The 22,956-nt window shown below is 42.2% G+C and overlaps 1 long non-coding RNA gene across 1 annotated transcript; it reads left to right on the forward strand.

Annotated features, from left to right (window-relative positions):
* The first annotated feature begins 18,134 nt into the window (after positions 1 to 18,134).
* On the forward strand, positions 18,135 to 20,897 carry LOC135193146 (uncharacterized). The gene is made up of 2 exons (XR_010309107.1): positions 18,135 to 18,245; positions 20,068 to 20,897. It is a non-coding gene; the product is annotated as an uncharacterized LOC135193146 (long non-coding RNA).
* The last annotated feature ends 2,059 nt before the right edge of the window (positions 20,898 to 22,956 follow it).

Genomic DNA, 22,956 nt, shown 5'->3' on the forward strand with positions numbered 1-22,956 from the left:
AGCCTTTATCACCCCCAGTACCCGCTGGCTTAAGCGCAAAGAAATGGTTGGGCTGGAAAGCAGGATGGGGCAGCCTAGGCTTTGGTTTTGGGATGTATGTGGAGCAATCAGTGCCATGCATACTGCCTTCAGCAGGTCACAGTGCTGCAGGCTGGCTGGGGACCTAAATGACTTGATTACTAAATTAGCAGTGTTTCCTTGTGGTTTTGGTTCTTCCCTTCTTCTTGTTGTTATTTCCAGTCTCTGAATACACTTGCTGTGGGATCTTAGGATCTGCAGGAGCAAAGGTAGGGTTGTGCAGACTAGTTGCCCTGCAGACTACCAGCAAACTGCGTGGGAGTGGCCAGCTGGGAAGGCTCAAAGTGGAGCTGGTCTTGGTAATGAGCACTTGCAATGTCTCTTTACCATCTCCTCTCTACTCTACTGGCCTTAGCAGGAAGAGTTTCAGATTTGTGTCAAAGTTCAGAGGCTTTTAGGAGCGTAAAGGTGTAGTATGCACAACTAGCTTTTAATAGCTTAACTCTCCTAAGATTAGCTTCTGTATAGGATGCGACTATTCTAATGGATTCTTGCCTTTTGAAAAATCAAGCTGGGTCCTCATTCTTTTAAATCTGCCCTTCATTACCTAAGGAGTCTTATATACAAAATGTTCCTGGCAAAAATTGCATGCCACTTGGCTTGCAACACTTCCCCCTATCCTGTTTCAATTTGAATTGCATTGGTTGGGCATATCAGGCAGTTTACTGCATCACCTGTGGCATAGAAACAGGATCTATAAGTTTGCCAAGAGCAGAAGTAGTTGCCTGATTACACCCATGTAAAGACTCAGAAATTTTCCAAAGCTTGCTAAAACTAGCACAAGACTGCCACAAGTCAATGTGATTGATACATTTTGGTTTTGTAATATACATAAATAACCTTAATTTAATCAGTAGATCTGCTAAGGTCAAGAATAGGTCTGATTAGGACATAAATACTATAAACAATAAATCAATAAATTTAATAAATAATCTTGTCTAGAGTCAGAGGTTGGTGAGAGGGAGTTGGCAGGAAATGATTAAAGCATTCACCGGGTGATTTGGTTATCTTTTATCCCTGTTATTTATTCCTCCTACTTCTGATTAATGCAGATTTCCATCCATGCTGTAGCTGTGAGCTAAACACAGCTGGCTCTGAGGGACAGTGAGGTCTGACATTTGTTCCCATCCTATTCTCTTTAGTGGCTGCTCTGTAGAGTTATGCATTGCTATGGATACTGATAGATTTTTGGCAAATTTGGGACTAAACTCTGTAGGTTCCACCTGATGGTGATCAGAAGCCATCTGCCTCCTCACGTCCAGTCTGAACCTAGCCATCTCCACCTTCACTCCATTGCCCCTTGTGCTGTCACTACCTCATAGCCTAAAAAGTCCCTCCCCAGCTTTTTTGTAGGCCCCCTTCAGATACTGGAAGGCCACGGTGAGGTCACCTCAAAGTCTCCTCTTCTGCAGACTGAACAGCCCCAACTCAGTCTGACCTCATAGGAGACGTGCTCCAGCCCTCTGATCATCCCTGTGTCCCTGCTCTGGACACGCTCCAGCATCTCCACATCCTTGTAATGGGAGCTCCAGAACTGAATGCAGTTCATGTTGGTAAGAGCAGTGCTTCTTGGTGCTGCAGAGGAACGAGGTCAAGTACCTATCATCCTCACAGCGTGTGATAGCGTGGTGGAGCACAGTGGCTAGTAAAAGGTCTTTTTCTACAGGACTTCACTCCACAGGATGAACAGATCGAGCCAGTAATGTTTCTGAAGACCAAGTATCTTTGTGCTGCCTGTTGTCTCTCTGTTTTTATTTTGTCCTTTCTTTAGAAACTGACAACTCATTGATGTATAGTTTCTAATTAACTACAAACTTGGCCTACAATATTTATTTTTCTGGGAACTAGGGCCCTCAGAGTTGTTCACAAGGTGGAATTAATTACATCTTTAGACAGCAGTTGTCTCCTTCTATCATGAGTCAACACTAACTTGCAGTATTTATCAACACTTTATAATAAGATGAAATTTATATTTACAGATAATATTCATATGTGTAGAGTAGCTGTGATTCCTACAGGTATATTTTTAGGTGGTTTATCTTCATTATTGCTTTTGAATGCTAGCTTATTACTTCAGCAAGGTAAATATGTACTAATCTTGCAGCTGCTGGGAGGGGCTGGCTAGTGTCTTCCCAGGTCTAGAAAGTATAGGAAGCAGTTTCTGCTGTTCTGTCTCACCTTAACTCAGCAATCTCTGCATTGCTGAGAACCAAATCTCCAACAGTCGCATTCCTTCTGCCACTGTTCGTTGCTGCAAGTCAGTAAAACAAACTGGAATTTCTTGAAGCTGTTTTGTTGCTTGTCTTTTCTTCCCGCACCCCCCCGCCTTTTGCTTTCCCAACAAAGAGCTGCTGCCGTCAAATGTTACATCTCTTCAGGTTTTGCCTTCCCAGATCCTTGCTAACTAGTACTTCTGTGAAAGTTTTTGTCTGATGCTTTTTGGAGTCTAGCAGCTGCATGCACAGTGCCTCAGGGCGGGGGGTGATAGAGTGACATTCACATGCACAGCTGTGTTTATTTTGATAGAAGCTAAAAACTGCCCAGCTCCAAAATATAGTACCCGAGTTGGGCACCCACGGAGCAATTGCTGGTCACCATATAGAGGGAGTCAGGGTTTATATGCCTGTCCTACAGCAAGACCAGCTGCCTTGAGGTTTCAGTGGAGAAGTAAACTCCATGAAGAATCATGCGTATGTATGTGTCACATGGGGGAGCTCATGGGGACATGGTGATGGGAGGCACCTTGAAAATACTGATGCACTTTTATAGTTCTTGTGTGAAAGGCCACTTCCCATTTGAGACAAAAATCCCATTAGTTATGGAAAAAATGTTGTTAACATTTTGTCTGCTTTTTATGCTACTACTTTCCCTGCACTTGGGAGCAGAGTAGATCTCAGAGAGGGATATTCCCATCTCTTGCAGCACAAGAATTCTCTGTTGTAATTATCAGCAGTGCTGCAAGTAGGCTTTGAAAGTTTTCTGCTTACTTCTGCAAGTCCTGCACAAACACCCTAAGGTAAACATAGTGCCAAATACCTCCAGTGATCTGCAGCCTACTTTTTGTAGTTTCAGGGTCCATCACTAAATTAACCTTTCTGGTTTCTGTCAAAATTATTCAGGAATACATTCTGGTATTTGAGATGTAATATAAGGTAGTGATTGGTGACTTTGTTCTGATGCTCCGCAGCACATTAAGTCTTCACCAGTCTGGTTTGGTGGTTTGTTTTGTTTGTTTGAACAAAAAGCTACCCACTACAAATCTCAGCAGTAATCACAGCTACCTAGTTGTTATTCTGAAGCAACTGTTGCTGTTAGATTCATGCACCAAAACCCAAATACCACAATTATCTTAAAACTGTCAGAGAGCTGTTTTTAGTTAAACAAACAAAGAGGTGCTTACAGATTTGTGAAATTTTATGCTGCAGCTACTAGAGTTCATGTAAGGCATCCAGTCCTTTATTCACTATCAGGCACAATAGTCACTGTGAAGAGAGTGGTGGGAGTTGGCACACCAACTTACAAGAGGCATGGTGCCCAGTAAGGCTTGATGGACAGTTTAGATCTATCAGTATTTACTGTCTGATTTCCTGACTTTGGTGGGTGTAGAGACGAGGTAGCCTGAAGAAGTTTCCATAGGAGTTCTGTTATTACATGCCATTTACCTTTATTAAAATCCCCCCTTAAAGAGCATGCCTTACTTAACAGTTGCTGTTGAAAATAGTGCTTGTCTGTGTGTCCTTAAAGGCTCATGTGCCTGAGCTATCATATGATAAAATTTAGCTATACTTAGAAGGGAACTAATGCTGGCTTTCACCCTTTAAGAACTTTATTTTGATACGTGACCTAGTTAGCATTTTCTCATTCTTTGTAATGTCCTATTTTCATAGTAGCCAGTGTTCAGTGTGATGGCAGCAGGTAAGAAACGTAGTGAAATCTGTTAATGTCCTCAGGTAACTGAGGGTAACTTTCAACTTCTTTGTATTTTTTTTTCCAGTTCTAAATGTAGCGTAAAATAATGACTATGTAGCAGAAACAAACAGTTGAATTGTCACATTCAGTTACGTGCATAAATATAATCTACTTGAAGTCAGATCTTTAATTCACACAGAGTGTTCAACATTTCGGTTCTTAAGGTTTGACTTCCATGCAATTTGACTTAGCATTGTTTGCCTGGTGTTTCCTCTTTCTTCACTTAAATTTTTTCTACTGAAGAAACAGGTATTCTTTTACAGTGTTGGTGAAGCTGTTGCCCTGTTAACAAGATAGCATTTTGCACTGGTAATTCTGTACCGTTGGAGGTAAACTGTGACGGGTTTTGTGCCCTGTACTTTGAAAACCAGAGCATATTTCTTCTCAATGAGGTGTTTCCCCAGCTTAAACAATTGCAGCAAGCTTCCACCTTGTTGATAGCCTTCCTCTGTGAAAGCAAAACTGCTTTTATGAGTAGGAAAATGTAGAGTATTTATCAATATTCTGTAATCTAATTTCTTCATCTTGATTTATTTGTACTGCTTAATGGCACAGCATGAGATACGGCCTATGCATAAGTATGTATGTATAAGATATGTAATGGCATTTAGAATTACTAGATGGAAAATGGAATGTTTACTTAAGGAAACTTGTCTGGCTTACACCTTCTGTGCTTTTGAAACTTCACTGCAAGCTAACATTAGCATGTGGCCTTCTTTTTGTTCATTTTCTTGGTGACATTTTGCTACTGAATGTACATTGTCAGAAACAAAGGGCAAAACATGGATTAATAATTAGCAATAAATGTGTCAACTACAGTTCAACTGTAACCTCTGTGCTTACTTTTGTCATTGTTTTGAAAGGACGAAGGGGGAAAAAAAAATCCATTCCAGTACAGTGGAGAGGAGCAAAGGGTAAAAGTTAGTATTTCCCTATTTAGTGATTACATAGCTCTAGAAAAGAAATTGTAAGTAGGAGGAGGAAAAGTATTTGCAAAAGTCTTTCATCCTAGCATGCCGTGCTGCTTTGTAATAATTTTGTCTGTCTATTCTCTTCCCTGACAGTAAAATTGTATAGAAGTGTAGCAATTCCCATCGCTTTCTTTTCAGCAGTGGACCTGTTTCTCTGGGGGGTGACAGCAGGTAAAAGTTAGGATTGATTAGACCTGGCTAAGGTGCACGCATCTTTGCAAACAAAGACGGTGGAAACAAGTAGTTCCTATAAATAAGGGGGAAAAGCTTCAGCATATCTAAGAACAAAGACAAGGATACAACTTCTGTTGTAATGTCTTTCTGTAAAACACCTGTCAAGATGTAAAATCAGTAAAAGATTGTCTGTGGTGTCACAGTGGTTTTTGCCTTTGCAGGGAAATGATACTAGCTCTTGAAGGGACCCTTAAGTTCTGCTCTGACCCATGAAACCAAAACTGAAATATTCAAAACCTTTCATTTTAGTCTGACTGAGACAGACCTAATACAGACTCAGATGCTTTGATTTTACATGAAGTGAGGAAAAAGAGGGACCAGCAGGAACAAGTTGTATATTTTCTGTTATGCAGTTCTTCCAAGGATACAGATGGATCTGCTTTTAGCTCTGTATTGATCTGTTCACCATGACTGGGCATTTTGTCACAAATCCATGGGCAGTGGGGCTGGGGAGAGCTCAAAATACAGCTTTGTTTTCTGGGCAAGTGAGAATAATTTCAACAAGTGAAGTGCCCCTCTGCTAGGGCCTTGGTGGTGTGGTTTGCAGAGGGAGGGCATTGATAATTGTTCAGCATCTTACTTTGCTCTCAAGGTCATGTGAGTGAATATGAAAGCCATTATTTTGTTATTATGAACATGTCAGTTTTATGCCACATAGTTTCCTGCCTAGAAGTGGCCTTCTGCAAGGAAAGAGATGCATCTCTTTGAAGACGCACTGCTTCATTGGCAGTCCTGCTGTGTTGCTCTTCAGGAGTCCAAGTACTCAGTTTGCTCTTTTCCCAGAATTGGGTTAGTGGTGCAAGATGTAGTGCTGCCTATTTATGTCTGTGTGCTCATACGGTGACTAATAAAGATACACCTTACTTTGCTCTCTTTTTAATAATGTGCTAATATCCAAAAGTAAATTACCAAAAAATATTTTAAAGGTAACATACTTAGGGATCTCCACAGGAGAGTGATTTTTTTGCCATTTGTGCTGGACTTAGTCCATCATCTCAGTGTTACAGGAAGGTGACTTTCCGATCAATATGTCATTTGCGGAATAGCAAATTTGATTCTAGCACATAGATGGCCTCTATGTAGAGCATGTTTGCTTGTGTCAGTGCTGAGTTGTAGTTTTGGCTGATAGTCAGAATGAAAGCTGAGATTATTGTGTGACCGACTGGTGCAAGAGCAAGTGTCAGCACTGCAAGCCTCAGTGCTGCGCATGGCAGTAGCGCTGCGCATGTACAAAGAACTGGATACCCCCTTGCTTGTGTGCTTCCTGGCACACTATGGCAAAGCAGCGTGTGCCTCATGCCAGCAACTAGATGCTGGGTTTTATATTAGAATTTGTAAATGAGAGACATAATTCATCAAATTTTGATGCCCATTTCCCTAAGGTGAAAAGTTCTTGTGCAGTTAGTTGATCAGGACACTTTCGTGTACACTGCCACACTCAGAACCTGCCACTATACAGGTGATTGAAGAAGAAAGGGGGGCATGAGCATGAGAAGATGCTTTGAATAATTAATACAAGCATTAGCTCACTCTCCCACTGAGAAGGAGGAAGACAGGTTAGGTGAACTCTCTGCCAACTTAAATTACTTAGATTAAATTACAAAGTCTCTGAGCATTAAGAACAGGTTGTTTTAATGTTAGTTTGGCAGAAAGGAACACCCCCTGTGAGGGACAAGTGTGTTGCCCCGACTTGTGGTCCCCTCCTTTGGGTGGGTAAGTATTCTGCAGGTGGCCACACGCAGCAAGGTGGTTTTGGCTGTCATATACTATGACACAGAAAGCTGACAAGCCTTTCTCTGCAAGCTGTCAAGCAGGAAGAGTTAGCAGATACCTAACTAGCCTGGCTCAACCATGCTCCACTGCAGGTGATGCCAGATATTCTCCATCTAGTTCATGGCAGCTCCAGGAGAAAATGTTAGTTGACTTTGGTGACTCCTTGCATGTGTAGTAATGAGAGGCAGTTTTGTATGTGGTGGAGTGGATGACAGGTTTTAGCTACTGTGAAATTTTGTGTCCTTCTTGCCAGAATGTATAGGCTGTAGTGTGGAGACACTAGCTTTGGAGGGGGTACCAGGAGAACCTGCTCACCTTTGAGGTGAGCACAAGAAGTTTCAGAGAGATGGTCTGTGGCCAGAAGAGAAGACAAGAAAAATTGTTCACACATTCTGGCTGTCCCTGAGGGATGCTCTGTGACGAGGTAGTTGGAGAAAGCAGCCTGGAAAATGTCTTGAGTGTGTTCCCTGTCCAACCTGAAGCTGTGTTGTGGTCTCAGCTCACTGGAAAAGTTGCAGTGGGTGGGGTCCCCCTGCATTTCCGTGAAGACGGTTTGGCTTATGTGAATATTGAGTTTGAACATGCAGTTTAGCACTTAATAGTGATGGATGTTGGCAATGTGGGCTGCTGAGTCACACAGAGACTAAGATTTGCAGTCCTCCCTTGTAAACTAGGATAAAAGAAGAGACGCCAGTACTTGCAATTTTGTCTTCTTGGCCCTAGAGTTTTCCATTTTCACTGTGGAAAGAGCCTGTAATTTCTCTGTTCCTGTATGGTAAGGGCTGGTTGACACTGAAATCCAGAGTACCCATATCACTAGGAAAAAAAGGAAGAGGGTCACCAGGATCTGGGTCCCTGGGGAAAGGAAGCAGCATTTAGTGCTAAACAGAGACAAAGATGATTTGCTGTTAGAAGTGTCTCACGTAAAGACTCACCTTCAGCCGAGATGACCATGGAGTATCTACATGGGCAGAAGTTTTTGAACTTACCAACTGTCCCATGCCATCACTGCTGCAATGCATGTTGACCTTTTGTCATAACAAACTCATGGTTACATTGACTATGTATAGCATCTCAGATTTAAAATCAGAAGGAGAGACAGACTGAGATTTGTCTGTCTACCTCTAAATATGTTTCATGCTTGTGTCACTGCGTATGAAATGTCTACTGAAAACTAAACACTTGGGTGCTTTGTAGAAGAGTTAAGTTTGCCTGTTTAGCAGAATTTGTGCCTTAAAATACTTGCAGCTTGTCTTAGATGCAAAAACTAAACAAGACTGTAGTGTGTTTAATGAGCTGTTTATAAACATCCTTTACTGGTTTATTCTTCTTAACCTTCAACTTTATCTGCCTTTAATTTCACTCAAGCAATTAATTTTAAAGTATTTGGACCTGCAGATGTATTTTTACAACTGTTTCACAACTCCTAATGTTTAAAGCCAAGAGAGTGAAGAGGACATTGTGTTTCATCCTTCCCCACTACGTAAATAGATGTGACAGGTATTTTATCTACACACTGCAGAGGAGAAGGTGGAACAGCTTGTGCTAGGCATAGTAGCTCCAAGGTTTTCAGCATTGTAAGGCCACAGGTATAGTGCATGCATGCATAGTTTCCAATATGCATTTCCTCCTGAACTAACTTAACACCTGTTTGGGAAGCTTTTTTCCATTTCCTGCTGGTGCTGGATTCAGGTCTTTGTCATGGTGGATGGATGAGAAAGCTACCCAGCACATGAGTTTTGTGATCAGACCAAACTGCTTCTCAGTCCTCCTTGTGTCTCCAGAAGAAAAATGTTGATAGTGTAGCTGCATCCTTTGGGTTCCCTGTCACAACTAACATCACAGCCCACAGCAATATCATGCTAGCCCAAATTCACATACTTTCATGTGACTCATTCACTGGCATATACCAAAGGGCGTGTCATCTACATCACCCATTTGGAATTTCAGGTGTAAAAAACCCTTCTTTACTACCTTGTATAATGCTTCTTTTTTCTAGTTGATTTTTTTTCTGCTATAAAACAGAAACTGGTTTCTGAGTTACAATGCTCTGACAAAAGCATGCCACCTGTAATGCCACAGAACGCCCCAAAAAAAGACTTCTTTTTACCATTGAATGCTGATCTTGATAGAAAACAGTGAGAGCTGCCACTCCTGACTGAAAGTGAGTCTGTTGGAGAACAGGTGTAGTTACCTAAAGTCTATGAGCCTGACAAAATGTGAGTTTGAATACTGGGGAGAGCTGCGTCCAAACTCTGGCCTATATTAGGGCAATCCATTTGTGCTGCTGTTTCATTTTAAATCTTCATTTGTTTGATAAAAGTTACTGAAACTGAGATTTTCCTTTCCATGTATTAGCTGGTTGGTATTGAATGTACTTTGTAAGACAGTTCTTGCAGTTAGTTTTTTAGTAAGATGCTGTTCTTGAGTACAGTCTTTCTCACGATGAGTATACAAGAAAAGGCGCAAATAAGTTAGGTAAAATGATTTAGGGATGGTGTTGCCATATGACCTGGCAGAGAAGATTGAGGTTTATAAAATCATGAAAGCTGTACATAAGCTGAATCTTCACTGATGTTCACCACACCCTGCAATGCAATAATTTGGTGACACACAGTAAAATTTGTAGAACATCAGTTTTAAATGAATACTGTCAGCCTGTGACTTCATGCATCATCGGGCACCAGAAGCTGGTGGTTACCAGAGAATCATAGAATCAACCAGGTTGGAAGAGACCTCCAAGATCACCCAGTCCAACCTAGCACCCAGCCCTGTCCAATGAACTAGACCATCCAGTGCCTCATCCAGTCTTTTCTTTAACACCTCCAGGGACGGTGCCACCACCACCTCCCTGGGCAGCCCATTCCAATGCCAATCACTCTCTCTGTCAGAAGAACTTCCTCCTAACATCCAGCTTATACCTCCCCCAGCACAACTTGAGACTGTGTCCCCTTGTTCTGTTGCTGATTGTCTGGGAGAAGAGACCAACCCCCACCTGGCTACAACCTCCCTTCAGGTATAACCTTCAGATTATACCTTTACATATAACCTTCAGGTTATCAGCAAGGTGAGAAAGGGGCTAGCAAAATTCATAGGCGATTAAGGTAAATATTAAAACAACACAGTAAGGATATACCTTTAGATATATACAACCTAGTCATTGCTGCTGGGAGAGCACAGAAGCATGTACTCAGCATGAGGCACGTGTACTCTTTGTAATACAGTATCTCTTCTTGCCCTTATAGAAAGCAAAGCAGTCTTAGATGGAGGATTTGGCTGCTTGTTTTGTTTGTGTCTGCTGGGTAGTCTTTGGAAACTTCCCTGTTGCTTGGTGCTAGCAAATCAGTGAGTGGCTTATGTAGAACAGCTGATTCCTTTTCTGGATTCTCCAGACTCACTTGGGATACCTCTCTATGAAAGGCAATTACAACCCAACAGCTGGTGGTAAAGCATTGCTGTCATTGCTAGGAAACACAACAAGGCAATATGGAGGGAAATTCAGAAAACTGCTGGATTATTTGGGGTATCCAGAAGGTTTCTATGCCTTTTGAAAGAGGTGTGCATTTTCTGTACCAAAAGCTGACAACTGAAACCCAGCCCCTGTGCAGTAGTTAGGTGGCTTAAGAGTCGAGTTTCCTGAGCTTTCCAAGAAGCTCAGCTCAGGAAATGAGGAAGAGTCTATCCTGAAGTATGCAGAGAAAACCTCCTCCAGCCCGTTATGCTATGGAGGGTTGTACATTTATCTTCTGCTTGCAGAAATAACTGGGCAGGCAGACAGTTTTATGTAAGCCTGCTTAAGATAGGGGTGGGAGAGGGAGACAGGACATCCTCATGAAAGTCACTAGTAGTTAATTCCAACATAACTTGAGAATTGGAGCCCGATATTTGTGGTTCAAAAGCAGTGAAGCTCAGAGACATCTCTGATTTTTAATATTTTTAAATATTTTAAATTCTGTGTCAGGAGAGGAGCACATGCCCTGGCTGGGAGTACTCGGACTCTTCTCCAGCTTGCTGACTCAGGTCCCAGAGCTTCTGAGCCATCACTCTCTACTTAAGAGAGCTTAGCTCAGCTTTTGCCTGGAGCTTTGCTGTAAAGAGAGACCTTTTACAGGCCAATGCCATAAGTGGTGGGAGTGAGGAAGGCAGGCAGGTAAATTCATGCTGACCGTGGCCGTATCTTGTTAATTAACTTGCCTGTTGAAAGGATTTACAAGGCTTCTTTTGCTCTCATCATACTGCAGATTCTGCAGAAAAATTACATAGTGAGAGGTGGCTTTTTTTTGGTTGCCTACTTAAATATCATCCAAAATAAATTGCCTGTCGTATTGCATATATTAAGAGTTGTGTCTGGATCTCTACTGATGGAGGAGGCTGAATCATAACAGCTTGAGAGAAAGGCTGCAGGAAACACTGATCCCAGAGAATTTTTACTTTTGAGTTTTAGGATGGCCTAGGCAAATGGCCTATGTCAGTGATTCGTTTTTGTTCAGCAGCACTTATTTACTTCAATTGATTTACTCTGTGTAAGCAGCAACTGAACTTGAGTAGTTCTGCTTCCAGTGCAGATGCAACATTAAAAAGCATTCACCCTAGAAATTAAGTGAATGGATGAATTGTTACATGGATAAGAAATTAAGTCATAGAATCAACCAGGTTGGAAGAGACCTCCAAGATCATCCAGTCCAACCTAGCACCCAGCCCTAGCCAGTCAACTAGACCATGGCACTAAGTGCCTCATCCAGGCTTTTCTTGAAGACCCCCAGGGATGGTGACTCCACCACCTCCCTGGGCAGCCCATTCCAATGCCAATCACTCTCTCTGGCAACAACTTCCTCCTAACATCCAGCCTAGACTTCCTCCTGCACAACTTGAGACTGTGTCCCCTTGTTCTGTTGCTGGTTGCCTGGGAGAAGAGACCACCCCCCACCTGGCTACAGCCTCCCTTCAGGTAGTTGTAGACAGCAATGAGGTCACCCCTGAGCCTCCTCTTCTCCAGGCTAAACAACCCCAGCTCCCTCAGCCTCTCCTCATAGGCTTTGTGGTCCAGGCCCCTCACCATCTTTGTTGCCCTTCTCTGGACACATTCCAGCACCTCAACATCTTTCTTGAATTAAGGGGCCCAGAACTGGACACAGCACTCAAGGTGTGTCCTGACCAGTGCTGAGTACAGGGGAAGAATATCCTCCCTTGTCCTACTGGCCACACTGTTCCTGATGCAGGCCAGGATGCCATTGGCTCTCTTGGCCACCTGAGCACACTGCTGCCTCATCTTCAGCCTAGTCTTATCTCGAAGTTGACTGCTTTGTGTCTGACCTAAGACACACACCCTCATAACCTTACATTCCTACTTCTTTTTAAGCTTCAATTATAAAAACAAACAAAAAAAAATTATCTGTTACAAAGTTTGCCTCTCAGTTTACTGGCCACTTGTTTTGATAAACATATGGATAGGAAGAACAGAACCACAGTGGGGTTATGATTGAAAAGAAGGTATCAGTGAAATACACAGTCATTCTCCTAGGGTAGATACAAACCGCAAAGTATATACTTACATTCTTCCTCCTTTGCTGTTGCTGGCTGCAGCCCTTGCTTTATTTAAATTGCACCTGGTATATTTGGTTGAGGATACAAATCAGGTTGCAGACATTCCTGTTTCCTGTGGAGTTGCGCAAGTTTGATACCCCTCTGGCTGAGCACGAGGTGGGACTTCCAGTACCAATTTCTTTTTGCAGCTAGAGAAATTACCATCCATCTGTTAGGTTTTGCATGAATCTTGCCTTTCGTTTGCAAATCTTATCAGTATCTTGCAGAATGACACTAGGCAAGTTCTACTACTGGGGAGACCCACATGTGAGTAGGAAGCATCAGGCAGAGCAGTCTTGTTGCACAGATGTATGACAGCAATGGAGTGGTACCAGTTCTTCCTTGAATGTTGCATCTTGTGTGTCAACTTGTTCTGTAGAAAAATCCCTATCGCAGGCCTACTTAATCACTGTTTTGCTCTTACTGGACAGGACAGCAGAGTTTGTATCCCTCTTGGAACCATCCTCTAACTGCATCCAGCTGAACAACTGGGAGCCAATACCTTTGAATCCTGCACAGCTCTGGCCCACAATGCTTCCAGGTTTAGTCCAGATCTTAAACAGTTGCACCTGAACTTCTCAACCACAATCATGTTGTGCATGGTTTAAGATACCTACGGATGTGCAACTTGTGTTGAATGGCTGATGTGAACACTTAACAGTCTCTGCCAGCCGTGACAAAAATAGTTATATGCCTGTCTACTTACTCTAAAGCCCCACTGCCTGGGAAGTCACAGCCTACCTTCCTGAACCCCATAAACAAGTGTTCAGCACCATTTCCCACACGTGACTGTAACTCATGGACAGGAGGACTTTCATGACTGCTTTCCTAGGCTAAGAGCTGAGTTGTATTTCTCTTCTAATTCTGTGTTGCAAACATGCTAACTTTAGCTCTTAGATTAAACTTTTTTTTGTGTGTGTGTGTGTGTTTTAATGCCTTAAGCTTCTCCTGCAAACACCAAAGTAAACTAGGAGCCTGGATTCTTTACAAGAGCCATGCCTCTTGAATCCACAGCTCTGTTGCATGGATGCCAGAAATGGAGTGTTTATATAGCAGAAATACTAGGCGAGGTGTAGTTGTCCTGATGAGATACAGCACAAAGGAAGAGCAAGGTTGTTGTTCCTTGTGATTAGGACAGGATTGGGACATAGGCTTCATGTTCTGCCTGAAGAATCACCATTCTGGAAAAACCTGTAAAAGCTGGAGTGTCGTGATAGTTTGTAGAAACTGAGGATCATGTGTATTTAAGGTTTCTGCTATTGAACCTCAGGGCAGAAGAGAGTTTGAATATCTGAATCAAAACACTTTAAATGACTGCTTCGTTGAGCAACAGCACTTCATATAGCTAGTCTCTGCTTGTTTTGCATTTGCCCTAGGGTATGTAAATCATAATATTCACAGGCAGACTTGAGGTGAGCATGTAAAAACACATGGATGGAAAGTTGAAGAGTTGGGAATGTAGTATGTAAGCTTCTCTACTAATTTTCTTTTGTAAGATGTCTGTACTGAATAAGATGCTTTGCTGTAAAGCAAGTTAAGTTTTCCTCCTCTGCATCTTCTGTCTGGCCTCTGGTGTCATCCTGTACCTTGTTCATATGAGACACTTCTCTGTCAAAGCACAATTGGGTTGAGTGTTCCTGGGGAATCACGTGATAGCCTAAAATTGTTCCCTGTGTGTGTTGGTGCAATTTCAGAAATTCAGTTCCCCGTGTGTTGATAAGATTTAAAGCACTGTGAATTCCCTTCCACCATAAGTCTGCTGAGCTGGATCAGATATTTTTTGTCTTCCCTATTCTAACAGCTATTTTATAAGCAAATTATGAGCTGCTGTTACTTTTCATTTTTTTAAAAAAAAAAAAGGCAACTGATTCTTAGGTAACAAAATTATTAGACCAAATGTTTTGGCTTTTTTTTTTTCCTTCTCTCCTATCCTTTGGCCTGATATTAATTCCTAAATTATTAGCCCTCATTTAAATTCAGAAGCCTTGTTGTTTTAACTATTGTTTCTTAATAGAGGTACCAAAGTCTGCAGAGCTTTGAAATAGCAGTGTACTCAGTAAAGGAGTTTGCACCAGGTCAAATAAATCTCTTTATGCCACAACAAAATGTAGACCTGAGGCCCTGTTTTGGCTTTTGGCAGTGCCTTTATTAAGTTCACGTCAATTCTTACCTCAATTGCTTTTAATTCTCACTATTGGGAAGCTCTCCTCATGCCTGCTTGTGACGGCAGCTAGTGTTTATTGAAACTTGGCAAGACGAAGCTTAACGGAATTTTAAACCCATAAGGAGTTTCCAGGCACACCACAAAATTAATTTCAAGTTGCTCACTTTTGTGGTTGACCCACTTTCACTTGGGACTGCATTGCACCTGGAAGAGGTGGGCCTCTCGTCCTACCTGTCTGCCTGTACCTAGCCCTGGGTGCATGTCCTCATCCCTCCTCTTGTACAGGTGTTAGTGGCTGTGTGGCTGTGGTGTGAGCTGAGCTAGCCAGCCCAGCAGAAATGTTGAGACAGGGACAGGACTTTGACCAAATGAATGCAAACCTTATGTCAAGTTTCCTGAGCAGCCTCCCTTTAGCTGTGTTTCCAGTGGGAGAGGAAACTGCAGCCTGGTACAACTACCTGAAGGGAGGTTGTAGCCAGGTGGGGGTTCATCTCTTCTCCCAGACAACCAGCAACAAAACAAGGAGACACAGTCTCAAGCTGTGCTGGGGGAAGTATAGGCTGGATGTTAGGAGGAAGTTCTTCCCAGAGAGAGTGATTGGCATTGGAATGGGCTGCCCAGGGAGGTGGTGGAGGCACCGTCCCTGGGGGTGTTCAAGAAAAAAATGGATGAGGCACTTAGTGCCATGGTCTAGTTGATTGGATAGGGCTGGGTGCTAGGTTGGACTGGATGATCTTGGAGGTCTCTTCCAACCTGGCTGATTGTATGATTCTATGAGCTTCTGGATCAAGCAAGGGCTCTGCTAGGCAGTGTGTATTTTACTGTGCTTCACTGGTCAGGATTACTGTGGTGCAAGACTTCTGCTGCAGCAGCATACAATATATGTGTGTAATGAAAGCAAGGAAGCATGCCTGTTACAGTGGCTGGTAAAAGCATAGAGCTGTACTGAAAAAGTTAGATGAATTAATACAGCCCTGTTTATCCTTGGGTGCACAGCTGGTAGAGTCTGATGTCCAGCTAAGCACAGTCTGCCCTGAGGCAGTCTTGAGAAACATGGAGAGAGATTATATTTTTTTTCAGTGAGCTTTCATTATGACTCGGTGAAAAGTTGCTTGTCTTGAATTTAAAACATAAATTTGTATCCTGATGGCAATGGCAGAGATGGGAAGTGATGTTTTAATATGTCTCCCTTTGAAAGGAAGTGGTTAATATTTTCCTAAAAGCTCACAGATCTCATACTTTGGTGCTGGCTGCAAGCTCAGCCAGCAAAATGCTTTTCTATTATTTTTAGACATGCTTCATTGTTTCAGAAATCTGATAATTATTGTTATGCCTGGAATCTTGTGATGGGCCTCTCTGCGTCATGGTCTGTTTTGGATGCCTGCTTTATTTTGTTGTTTGTAGCCTTTGGCTTGCACAGCCTCTATGACAGCTTCATCTCCTGCCCTCTGTTGAACAGGAGATTGTAAATGGTTGCAGTTTTAGGACTGGGGTCCCAAATTGTAACTAAAAGTTTTCTGGAGAATTCAGAGAGTCCAGGGGGTAGACTCTTCATGGGTCTGAACAGTACTTAAGAGATATTTTTATTCCATTTCATTGGTCTGTGAAATCACAGCTTGTTCTTGGCTTCCTCTTCTTGCCCCCTTTTCCCCTTTTTTCTTCTTCTGGCCTTGCTTGCTTGTTTGGGTTATGGTAAGAACACTCATGGGGAATGGGGAGCGACAATATTGTGTTAGCTGGCAACAGCCTTTGGGCTTTGTCCAGGGGGGTCTGTCCAGGGGTTGGTTATATGTATATGTGGGGGTAGGGATTTTAAAATTTATTGTCTTTTTTATTTAGTTTATTTCTGTATTTAGTTTGTATGACTGCTTCTGTGAATAGTAATTTCATTTAACTTCCAGATTCTGTGCAGCAGTGGTTATTTACTCCTTCTGGGGTAAATCCCAAATTCTGTGTGGGCACAAACCCATCACATAAAAGTATATGGCAGAGCTTCGGAGTTGCAGCGGAGGTCTTTTTGCATTTTAGGAAAGTTTATGTCAGGATTGTACTAAAAATGAAGTGATTTGTGCTTGTGTTCCTTGAAAGGGACAGCTAAGCTACGATAGCCTGTGTGATGGAGCCCTGTCAGATTTACAAGACAGACAGCTTCTTTATCAGTCAGTGTACCTTTGACTCGGATGCACATGTGCTTGTGTTAATTCATTTCTGGATTTTCTTTGACACTTAGCTTTTAAATACTCCCATGTACATACCACCAGAGCCAAATCAAATATAGATGGAAAAATGTGACTGGTTTGATGAGGACCTGTTAGCCTAAGTCAGGCTGGGGTTGCCAAAGCAAGGTGTTCTTCATACACCTAAGCTCCACCTATCTGAGTCAACAAAATAAAATGCTGTTTGGATTGTACAAAACTTGAAGCAGAGCCAAGAGGAGGCAACTCTACACAGATGAGTCAAATCAATTGATATGAGGGCTGTGATCAGGCTATCTGTGGTGGGCAGGGAAGAAGGCACAATAGCCTCATTGCAGAGCCAGATATCAGTCAGCTAAGCCACAAAACTGCTGCTGGTTTGCTTCTGCCTCTCACTTGGCTTCTGCTTGGGAGCCACCCACCCAAGGCAACAGCACCCTTTTTCTGTACCCACAGCCTGAGCCTCAGGCAAGCAGTGTTTCTCAGTTGAATCTGCCACATGTGGGTTGAACGCAAACCTCGCACTAGGAAACCTGTCGTGGCTGGAACCTGCAAGGAGACCATGTACCAAACCAGCTGGGGTCCATATCCCCCACCCTACAGCCTTCCATGCAGCAGTTTGGGCCACTGTGTTTGTCAGGCAGTGGTGGGGATGCCCATGCTTGCTTTGGCTGAATCTGCAGTGGGGTCCTTCTGCCCTCCCTTCCTTTGGCTTCAGAAATTGCAATTGGTCTTCTACTCTTCTGTAGGTATTCTTCACCCTCTAGCCCTGTCTAGGCCAAACCGTTGGGTAGCCTAACATGTTATGTAAGTGCTAGGAAATGTGAGGAAGCAGCTGTGGTACGAGGAAGGCCAAGGGCAAACTTCAGTAAAACCTGGGATCAGCTGCAAATTCAGCTGTTTACCTCCTCGTTGAGGATGTTCTTACGTCCTCTTGGTGTGACACAGTGGTCCTCCTTGTAGGCTGTCAAAGAGCCGCAGTCCAGCTGCCGATGCCAGGACAGCTGTGAGTTTTGTGATCACTAGGATGATGGTTAAGAGGAATTTAAATTACTGCTATGGTGAAGATGAGACTTTAAACACCCAAAAATGTCTACTGTGTAATGTACCTAACTTCTTAAAATTGTAAGTTTCTAACTGCCTTTTTCTTTTCTCTTCCAGGTTGCATGTCTGGTTGGACTTGATGCATGGCATTTGCATGACACCTAACAGCCTAGCTCTGGATGTGTCACTGAACAAACATGGCCTATCCAGCAAATACTAATGGCAGTGCTACAGGTAACTAAGTAGGAATGCTTTTCTGCCTTTGGATTCTTCTTTTTTACACTTCCCCCTCACCCTCCCCCTCTTATATTGTGAAAGTAGCAGAAAAGGGAAGCAGCAGCAGCTAAAACTAAATACTGAAAACAAATTTCCTGGTATATCAGAGCCTATCTGTCTGTGTCTGTCCATCTGACCCTCTCCCCCACCCCCAGCCCTGAAAATCTTTCAGACATTTAAAGCATGGAAAGTTGTTTGCAAAGATGTAAGGGCTGGCACTCAGTCATTCAGCATGAGCACTCTCTGCTTTCAAGGACCTATCCCTGGCTTACAGCAGACTCTGAGAGGCCTAAGGGTTTTCTGCAAAAAGTCATGTGATTGGTTGTTATCCAGTGCCTGTAATTAAACAGGTCTTGCACATCAAATCTCCAGCCCTTCCTGGTCACTCTTCCTAAGTCAGGCTGATTTTTGTTTGCTGCTTCTCAGCAAAATATAAAGGAATTTCTCAAACAACATTAAGAGGAGGTGTTCAGTTAATTTCATTTCTTTTGTGATGGGAGTGGGGGGGAAAGAAGACGTCTCAAGATGTCTATTTTAGTTAGGTGATACTCTTTGAAACACATTGCTTGGAGTGTTTAAAGGTTGCTGAGGAGGACTGACAGGTCAGGAGGGGGCAGAGATTGCAGAACTACTGATAACAGCACAGCATGGAGTTCTTCCTGAGGTTGTGTCAATATTTTCCCATTCTCCTAATCACCACACAAACATAGCTTTAGCCCACTAAAACTGAGGCTGCTACAGTGAGATTATATGGAAAATTTCAAGAGCATGGCAGGAGCTTTTTCGGTGCTCCTGACGTAGGTATGATGGGAAGTGGCTTTGTAAATGAAGGCTGAGGTGGCTGGCAGCACTTTGAATATCCTGGGAAGGATCACTGAATATCTTTTTTGTATTCCATGTAAATAGAAATTCCAGCCTTTTATTTTCTCCACTGGCTCATGGACTTGTGTTCAAATTCTGCTTGCTAGATCATGATTTACATATACTGAATTGAGAACTGGCTTATCTGGTGGAATTTTGGCCTCCTTTGAAAGTATATTCTGGTATGGAAACAAATAGCTGCGTTTACTGTGGAATTGTTCTAGCTAGTGAATAGGATTAAAACATTTTGTGTGCAGAAAAGTAGAACTATGGAGTGTCATCATCTGCAATTTATGCAAAACAAGAAGTATTTTTAAAGGTAAGTGAAGACACTGGAGTTGCCATTATCTTGTTGGTGGTTTAAGGTTAAATTGATAAATGCTGTTAAATCCTGAAACCACTGAAAAAGGATATTTTCTCTTGTCCCTGCAGCCCCTGTTTTTATGCAACTAGAAATACTCTCTGAGAGAGAAATTACATCCTTTTGCAATTCTTTTCAGAAAGTGGATTTCAAAACCTCTGCTGTGCTTTAACTGTAGCTGTTTACTGCCTAAACCACTCATGTAACTCAACTTTTTTTAGTAATATGCTTTTAACTTAAGTCATGCAGAACAATTCCCTCTGCTTAGAAAGAAAGAAAAATTGTGCATCGAGTGTTACTGATGGGTTTACTGATTTTTCTCCTCCCCTGCAGTAGAATTGTCTAATGAAAAAGTTGATAGGCTGATGTGTGAGTCTAAAAGGAGCTAAATGCGTACACTGGGAATGTGTTAATGCAAGACGAAGTTTTTAGTGTCAGGATTGTTATGCAAACAAGGCTTCTTGCAGGGTAGAAGCTGTTTATTCCTGTATTTGTAGAAAGATACTACAATGAATTGCAAGCATTTAATTCAAAACTAAATTGGACAACATTTTGCAGAGACTGTCAGGACTTGTTGGCTTTGCAAACCCTTGAGGCCGGCGTTCTAACATGCAGCTGTGTATGCCTGTGTCTCCAAATCCTCAGCAGTTCTTAATGGACAGAACACTGAGCTGCAAATACCTGTGATTTCTTTTTATTTCTTTTTCTTTTTTTTGATTTTTTTTATCCTGCTATGCTTCTTGGGAAAGAATGCCTTTGGATGAGCAGGAACTGATTTGGGCGTTGGAGGTATTGAAGCAAGTTTCTTAATTGCATGGAACTCTAAGAGTGGAAAGGCAAACTTCAGGGGTGGTGTTTTCTGCACCCTCTGAATCAATCAGCAACAGGAAAAGAACTAGAAAGACTTGTTAGGGATTACTAAGCTGTATTTATGTTACTTGAATATTTTGGCAAGCTTGACCACATACTCAGCTGCGTTCAAATACGAGATGACTAAAGGAGCAGTGGTTTGCTTTGCTTAACTCGAAAATGTGAGTACTTGCACTGTTAAATGATTATGCCTATGTGCCATTTTGGTAAATATTTTCAGTAGACAAGCCTATATGGACTGCTGCTGCTGCAGATAAAATCTGTGGAGGAATGCTTGAATTTAGAATTTGTTTCCAGGAATGTATCAAGCTGTTTTGTGTTTGTATAGAGATATATTTTAAAGGATGTTTATGGGAAGTACATTTGCTGTAACTATTCTCAGTGAGTTTGTATGGCAGATAAGCTACAGAGCAAGTAAAGACTTTGTCATGATAACACCTATCATAAATTTTCTCTGCCTCTTGCATACCTCCGTAAAGACATGGACTGTAAATGTGGCAAATAAATAACAGACTTCAGTTTTGTTTGCTGCTGACTTAAAGTTTTATTACTGTTCCTGGTTTCATTGCACAGAGGTCTGGCAGTGAACTGTATTTCCATGAGCTGCAAACTTGTTTGTTCATCTTTATACATTTTGGAAGCTGATTTAGAGACCTGCTACTGGTTTTTGAACTAGGCTCTGTCAAATTGTGCCATCTGCTCTGAAAACAACTGAAATCCCTCTGACACTAGTGGTAACAAGAAAAATGCTTGCAGAAAAGATTTCTTTTTATCAGTCGAGTGCTGGGTGGTCACAACTGATTGCTGCTTCCATGTCTGCCCTGGTGGCATGTGAGCTTGCTGCTCAGTTTGGTAAATTCAGCAAGGTAAGGAGTGTAGTGGAAGTCCAGAGCATGTCATGCTCTGGAGCTGCAGCAGGAGCTGGGGAATATCCTGTGTCTGTGGGGAGTTATTGGAAGGCTGAGGTTGGTTTGGAGTATGATACAAATTAATTTCTCTTTGCATAGTTCAAGGAAAAAAAAAATTGTGAGGTGCCTGTTTTTCTAAATAGTATTAATGTCTCCATTAACCACTGGGTGAAACTTCCAGTAATTGTTAGCTTCTGTGCTGGCTAGGACTGGTGCATAAATCATCTATTTAATGAAGCTCTGCAAATGTTTTTGTAATGTTATCTGTAGAAAGGTCCTCCAGTCAGGTGCAAAAAAGCCATGGCATGCACCAGCCTAAAACTGACTGGGCAGTCTGGAAATACTTCTGACTGGATTTTCATTTCTTTCACTAATAGCTGATTTGTTGAAATTGTCTTCCCAAAGCATGCATTCTGAAAGGCACTGCATGGTGTCAAGTTTCAGTTTAATTCCATTGATTCTGATGCAGAAAATAAGGAAACAACAAAGGAAACAGGACACTGATTAAAAAAAAAAAAAAAGATAAAGATTAAACCCTCTGTTTCTAACTCTAAAGAAAATACCTGGTTTATTTTACCTCCCTAAGCCCATCTTGCTTAGGGACCACAGAATTGTTAGTTATCTCTATAGGAAGGGCATAAAAAAGACTTTTTAATGGAAGAAAAGATTTTCCAGTTTTCCTAAACAGGACAGGCTGCACAGGTCAGTACAGTGAGGCTGTTGAACAACCCCCTTCTTACATTGCTGTGACTTTGCTGTCTTCTGTATGTGGTGTCCGAGATTTCCCTGATCCTCTCTCTTTCCCCCCTTCTGTCTACACGTTCCCCCATGCTTTTGTTTAAGAATTTGTGTTTTCATGCCTTCCCATTCTACTTTGAACATGCTCTACTTACAGGAGCACTGCCTTCTACATGGATTCACTCAAACTGTTTCCCTGTGTGTTTCCTCTCTGCTATAGGCTTTACCTCCTGCATTAGATTCCTACACAGCTCTTAATGCAGTGGCATTCTAGCAGGTCACTCTGGTTTCTACTGTTGGTCTCCTCTTTACACCTCTAAACCAAGGAACTGCTGCTTGTACTAGCTAGCCTGCAGGCACCAAGTGTTTGTTCCCAGTTTACTTCTTTCCTTTTGGAGCTCTTGGCATGGGGAGATATCACCCTCAATAGACTTAGGCATCCATCTCTGCTATGGAGAATGTGCCAGGGGCTTGAGGCGGTGGTGGGTGGTTTGATGGTAACACAGAACTGTTGGAGTGCTGTACCCCCTGTAACAGCCTAGTGACCCTTTGGTTATTTTATCTGTGCATAGTGACTCTACAGCACCCCCTGGGCATCTGGTTAGATTTTTCTTTGTGTCTGAGCAGTTTTCTTGACTCTTTAGTGAAATTATAGCTATGTACCAGTTTAATCAGAGAATAGGACCATAAGAAGAGGCTGTTGCCTGAATTAAGGTTGTTTGAGATATTAATATCAGCGTGAGTCAAAGGCCAAATGTTTAATAAATGTATTTTCCATCTGCTGATATATAAATACTTAAGCAACTGTCTTAAAGTAGCATGAAAACTCTTGTTGGGTTATTAACTCCTTTTTTTTTTTCAGTGAAGCAAATAAATAAAACATGCATTTCCTTAGAGCAAATGTTTTTATCATGCACATATTCTGCAGAGA

The sequence above is a fragment of the Pogoniulus pusillus genome, chromosome Z (genome assembly GCF_015220805.1).
Source record: "Pogoniulus pusillus isolate bPogPus1 chromosome Z, bPogPus1.pri, whole genome shotgun sequence".
NCBI lineage: Eukaryota > Metazoa > Chordata > Aves > Piciformes > Lybiidae > Pogoniulus > Pogoniulus pusillus.